Genomic DNA, 6727 nt, shown 5'->3' with positions numbered 1-6727 from the left:
ATGTTTCATCAAATAATTTCTTTGATATATTTTTTTATAATTCAAGGGGTCTTAAAATTCAAAATCAAATAGCAGTAGATATACATAGTATTGATACTGAATCATATAATAGCACTCTAAGCTTTCCAAGGATACACAAATGTAGACATTTGATTTGACAAAGGATTTGGGGGCCCCCACCCCCCTGGAGATCACCCCCATAGAAATAGGAATTAGAATTCTAGAATGGACAAGAACCATCTTATAATGGGATAAAGGTCACCATTTTGGTCAGGGAGTTGGCAAACTATGGTTTGGCAGCACTGTGATGAGAAATTGTGTAAAATAATGAATTTGAAAAAACGTATCTCACTGTATGTTTGTTAGCTATCTAACCAGAGTTTTAGAGAGATGATTCCATATAAAACATGTATTAACTGCCAATATACCAACATTCCATTCAAACAATGCAGTCAATCCAAAGACATAGTATTGATACTGAATCATATAATAGCACTCTAAGCTTTCCAAGGATACACAAATGTAGACATTTATGGTTTGTTTACATATATTCTAAAGGCTATTTATACAGAAGATGGATCTATGATTATTATATGCGTCACAGGATTCTTGTGTCGAAGGAGAGGCGGACCAAAACGCAGCGTGGTTATTACTCATGGTTCTTTAATAAAGAAACTATACGTGAATAGACTAACAAAACCAAGAAATGTGAAAATCCAAAACAGCCCTATCTGGTGCAAACACAGAGACAGGAACAATCACCCACAAAACCCAACACCAAAGAGGCTACCTAAATATGGTTCCCAATCAGAGACAATGACTAACACCTGCCTCTGATTGAGAACCATATCAGGCCCAAACACATAAACAGACAAACAAGACATCCAACATAGAATGCCCACTCAGATCACACCCTGACCAAACAAAACATAGAAACATACAAAGCAAACTATGGTCAGGGTGTGACAATATGACAATATTTTAAGTTGACTTTTACACCATTTCTGGAGGGCACTATGGTGTTAGAATCTGAGCCGATGAACAGCATTCTCACATATGGTAGGTAGTCCTCTTGTCCATGTGGGATAGGGTGGTGTGCAGTGCAACGACGATTGCATCGTCCATGGATCTGTTGGGGCGGTATGCAAATTGCAGTGGGTCAAGGGTGTTGGGTATGGTGGAGGAGATATGGTTCTTGAGTAACCTTTCAAGGCACATGATGACAGAAGTGAGTGCTACGGGGCGATAGTAATTTAGTTCAGTTACCTTGGCTTGCTTGGGTACAGGAACAATGGAGGCCATATTGTAGCAAGTGCGGACGACAGAGACGGATAGAGAGAGGTTAAAAATGTCCATGAACACTCCAGCCAGATGGTCTGCACGTGCTTTGAAGACATGGCTTGGGATGGCGTCCTTGTGAGGGTTAACAGTCTTGAAGGTCCTACTCACGTTGGCTACAGAGCAACGGGTCCTCGTGAGCAGCGGTGGCCCATGTCGGCAGCTCTGTGTTTCCTTTTCCTCAAGGCTTCTGGTCCCCACAACAATAGTTAAACCAAAAACACACACAAATTGACAAACACACACCACACCGCATCCGTTCACAATCCAGTTCAGTTTTCATTACTATAGGACTTTTATGTCGATAAATATGGAATATTTGACGTCGGCTCTATTAAAGCCAATATTTGAAACTGCTATTTTGATCAATTTCCTGATTAGCTTCTTAGCCACCAGTGGAGGCCACAGTGTTGCACATCAGACTGATGGATAACGGCAGATAAAACATTTTATAAGCTATCATGCATTAGGGAAGGGGAGAGTGAGATGAGCTAGGAGAGGTAAGACAGCATTCTGAGTTTCCTCATAGGCTGAGTATTCTGAGCTGCCTCGTAGGCCACCTGAATGCAGTGTGGTAGCTAAGATTAGCCTCCAAACCCAACTGCCTTAGCACAATTAATTGGTCAGTTTATTACTCAGGTTTCCATTCCCCAGCGATGTTTCCCCTAGAACAGCAGCTGCTGTGGAACCCTTTCTCTACCAACAGGGGGTACTTCAAAACTCAGGCAGACCAAAGCATTCAATATTGTTTTTCAACACAATATTAATGGTTCCACAGGCAGTGCAGCCGCCGCCTGACAGAAAAACGCAAGCAAAGTGCCCACCTCAACAGCAGTTGGGAAACTTCAGAGATTCTAGCAGAAAGGAAACCTTTGAACTGCTCTTCGGCTTGCACCACTGTAATAATTATCCCACCTTGGTTATAATCACTGCTATAATGCGGCAGATGGTGTTGTTCGTTCTTTTGTTGCTGTAGAATAAGTGAAAGTATTAACTAGTTGAGGGAAATTGCTTCAATTGCAGGTTCAGTCCATTACAGAGACAGCTAAGTGTGTGTTTTGAAGTCCTAAGCTGAGGGGTCTGAATCACAGTTTGTAGTGCACTATATAGGGAATAAGGTACAATATTGGGAGGCACCCACACTAAAGGGTGGTAATTTTAGCGTGAGGTTGACAGAGTGTGTCACTCAGGCCTGGGTAACGAGATCACTTGTGGTCCTGGATTTCTCTTTCTATTGACACCACATAGTGCTATTTGTTTAACATTGAGGCCAATCCTGGGTCAGAAACATTTTACTGCATGCCAGAGGGCTGGGGGTGAAATCAGTAACTGGGATAAAACGAGCACAAAATAAATAACACGGAGCCCAAAAACCAACTGCTCAAAAATAACCTTAGCAGAAGTAAGTACAAACAAAGAATAACAATTACGGCAAAACTAAAAAGTGAACCAAGTTGCATATGTGAAAGTTTCCTCCTCACCTCTCTCACGCAGTGTGACCACTTGGAGCGATAGCCCGCTGAATTCATTCTCCACCGACTTTGGATCGGCAGTCACGTCTGTCCTTTAAACCAGCATGCCAAACATGGCTATCAGCTTTCCTTCAGACCCTGTCAATCAATGTCATTCTGGTTCAACAATGCAGAACCCTTTCTGACTCGATTTCCCGCCGCTGCTCAGCTGCTAACTCCCTACACACACACACGCACACGCACACACACACACACACACACACACACACACACACACACACACACACACACACACACACACACACACACACACACACACACACACACACACACACACACACACACACACACACACACGTCAAGGGCAGGATTTGAACTCCGGCGGCCATGTTGATTTATTTACTTATTTCTGTAACCCTCGTGCAGATCAATATGAGCATTCTGCTATGGAACAGGGGTGGCTTGTCAGGAGACCGCTTGGGCTGACACTTGGAGGGGTGGTAAGAGGGGGGGAGCATACCTTACAAACTCACAGGGCTCATATTGGGTTGTGATAAACACACTCATACACGCACACACACACACAGGCACACACATACAGTGCCTTCAGAAAGTATTCACACCCCTTCACTTTTTCTACATTTTGTTGTGTTACAGCCTGAATTTAAAATTGATTAAATTGAGTTTTGTTGTTACTGGCCTACACACAATACACCATAATGTCAAAGTGGAAATATGTTTACACATTTTCATTTGTAAAAAATAAAAAAAATGAAATGTCTTGAGTTAATAAGTATTCAGCCCCTTTGTTATGGCAAGCCTAAGTAAGTCACATAAGTTCCATGGACTCACTCTGCGTGCTATAATAGTATTATACATGAGTTTTGAATAACCACCTCATCTCTGTACACCACACATACAATTATATGTAAGGTCCCTCAGTGGAGCAGGGAATTTCAAACACACATTCAACCACAAAGACAGGTTTTCCAATGCCTCGCAAAAAGTCACTACAAAGATACAGGCATCCTGCCTATCTCAGTTGCCGGAGAGGAAGAAAACCGCTCAGGGATTTCCCCATGGCCAATGGTGACATTAAATCAGTTACAGAATTGAATGGCTTTGATAGGACTAAACATAAGATGGTTAAACAACTTTGTAGTTACTCCACAATACTAACCTAAGTAAATGACAGAGTGAAAAGAAGGATGCCTGTACAGAACACAAATATTCAAAAACATGCAATAAGCTGTCGTGACGTTGGCCTGGGGGATAGGTTTATGGCAGTCATAAATACCTCTTCCCCCATTTTTCCTCTCTCTACTCTACTGAGGTTACATTTAAAAAAAACTTGGTTAACATAGAGATTCTGGGAACATCAGTAGGTGGGGGGAAATGAACTATTTTCTGGTAATCTGAACAATTGAACATATGCAGTGGTACTTAATGAATAGGATGTCAGTTCGGTTGTCATCTGAGACATTCTCATCAATGATAAGATGACAAACTCTACAGTGGAAAGTCTACACATCAGAGTTATCAGATTCACATGGAATTGTTGTTCAATTTAAATGTTTGAATATGAAATTATTTGTGACGGGATGAAATGTGATTTTAGCTTCTAAAATGTGAGATTTGGGTTTTCATAAATTTGGGCTGCTCACTCAGTGGCCCGCCTCTGCGAAGGGACATGGGCTACAAATCTTTTCAAACACGTCCTCTTCTCTCTTCCTATATAAAGCCTTGACGACAACAGAACTTCCTGTTCCAATGAGGTAGGATGACGGTCCTATGTCAGAATGGTTGAGATAATAACTACAGAACGAAGCCAACATCAGCATGAGCTTTGGTTGCGAATGGTATGAACTTTTGAACTCTTATTCACGACAGAAGTGATACCTTCTAGCCGTTGAGTTAGCGACCGCAGCTGCAAACGCAGGTTAGGAAGGAATAGACAGAGTATCCCATCTACCACACAACGACATTACTACAACGTATCCAATTGACCACCAGAGACATTCTTCAAAGGACTCGATTTGGCAACACGGTCTTCCATCTACCACCAACCTACTGAAACGCAGCTCAGAGTAAATATTTATTGCATTTTCCTTTTCCAAATGTGCGGTAATTTAGAATGCATAAGATACAGTATTTACGATAGCACAGCTTTTTCCCATTGTTCCTCATTCTCCCGGTCTTTCACTCAACCCAGCCCCTTTTCCTTTGTGTAACAAGCTGTCATATCTATTCCGTCCACTAGGGACGTTTTCCTTTATGACGTAATTTGTAATCAAGTTTTGATTTAATTATGTGTATGTGTGATTAGTTAGGTATTTAGTAAATAAATGACTAAACCCAATTTTGTATTGCTGATTCAAATTGTTAGCCAGGGTTCTTGCAGATAACCAAGAATTTACAACTTTCAGATGAGACTGAAGTAAGATGAAGATTAATGTTGACTGCTATGGATGTAAAATATTACTAGGTCTTTAAGAGTTTATTCGGAAGATAACAGCTCTATAAATATTATTTTGTGGTGCCCAACTCTCTAGTTAATTACATTGATAACATGATTAGCTCAATCAGGTGATATTAATTACGGATAAATTATTTTATAGAATGGCATGTCTTATCAATGAATCTGGCATAGCCAAAGACACGACAAAGCCATTAAAGTAAAACTGCAAGAAATGTGGCAAAAAATGTGACTTTATTTAACAAATACAAAGCATTACATTTGGGGCAAATCCAACACAACACATCACTGAGTACCACTCTTCATTTTTTAAAGGATGGTGGTGGCTGCATCATGTTATGGGTATGTTTGTTATTGACAAGGACTAGGGAGTTTTTAAGCATAAAAAGAAAAGGAATAGAGCTAAGCTCAGGCAAAATCCTAGAGAAAAACTTGATTCAGTCTGCTTTACAACACACACACACACACACACACACACACACACACACACACACACACACACACACACACACACACACACACACACACACACAATAGGATAGCACCCCAGGACATCTCTGGAGCATAAATAAAACAGGGTGACAACACAGGAGGGTGACAACACAGATATGAGGACGTTAAAAAAGAAAAATCACAAACAGCCTGCATCATTACTTTGTATTAAAGTTAAAAATCAGAGTGGCACAGTTCGATTTTGTGATGAGAGATATTATGATTAGTGACACTCAATTTCATTGAGATTCAAATCAAACAGCACTCAACTGTTAATGGTGTGGCAGTGTACATTGTTGTACCATTATACAAATGGTACCCTTGTGGCGGATGGGGGAGGAAGTTGATACAAATTGCTCACTCTGTGGGCAGGACTGTCAGGCGTAACAACACAGACATGAAGAATACACATTTCAACTACCATTACTGGCAGACAGATGACACTTAAGAAACACATACATTTATTTATTTTCCAAGCGAAAAACACTTTGACTAAGTGCCCTTTCCCCCCTCAAAAAGTTATTTAAAAAAATGTCAAAATACTTTACAAAGCATCTCTTTCTCTTTTGATATGAGAATTTAATTAATTTGTTCCCTGACCTTGACCCCACTCTGTTGCCAATTTTTGTGCGACTGTAAGAACTTTACCAAAAAGTAATTAAAAGATAGCTATTTCTCCATACTCACTTTTAATTCTTAGAATGAATAGTATGCCAGTAAATACAGAATTTGAGACAGAGTAAGGAAACATGATAAACCTCCAGTCTTTAGGTGTATGCAACATGTACCCAAATATGATCAAATATTCACAGATTGAACGTGTTGCTCTTTCTACAATAATTCTTAATGAATTATTACAACAAATTGTAATAAAATGAAAACAACCAATGAATGTACCTGTTGTATGATCAATATTTTATGCAAGAAAGCTACTGACATTTACCATAGA

The 6727-nt window shown here is 40.1% G+C and overlaps 1 long non-coding RNA gene across 1 annotated transcript; it reads right to left on the bottom strand.

The window, feature by feature from the left end:
• Positions 1–401: 401 nt before the first annotated feature.
• LOC115140513 (uncharacterized) lies at positions 402–3024 on the bottom strand. The gene is made up of 3 exons (XR_003865243.2): positions 2820–3024; positions 1267–1528; positions 402–1129 (listed from the first exon to the last, which is right to left on the bottom strand). It is a non-coding gene; the product is annotated as an uncharacterized LOC115140513 (long non-coding RNA).
• Between the last annotated feature and the right edge of the window lie 3703 nt (positions 3025–6727).

This window comes from Oncorhynchus nerka, linkage group LG13 (assembly GCF_034236695.1).
Source record: "Oncorhynchus nerka isolate Pitt River linkage group LG13, Oner_Uvic_2.0, whole genome shotgun sequence".
Classification (NCBI taxonomy): domain Eukaryota; kingdom Metazoa; phylum Chordata; class Actinopteri; order Salmoniformes; family Salmonidae; genus Oncorhynchus; species Oncorhynchus nerka.
Note: the sequence above shows the minus strand (reverse complement) of the source record. Positions and strands in the feature narration are given on the sequence as shown.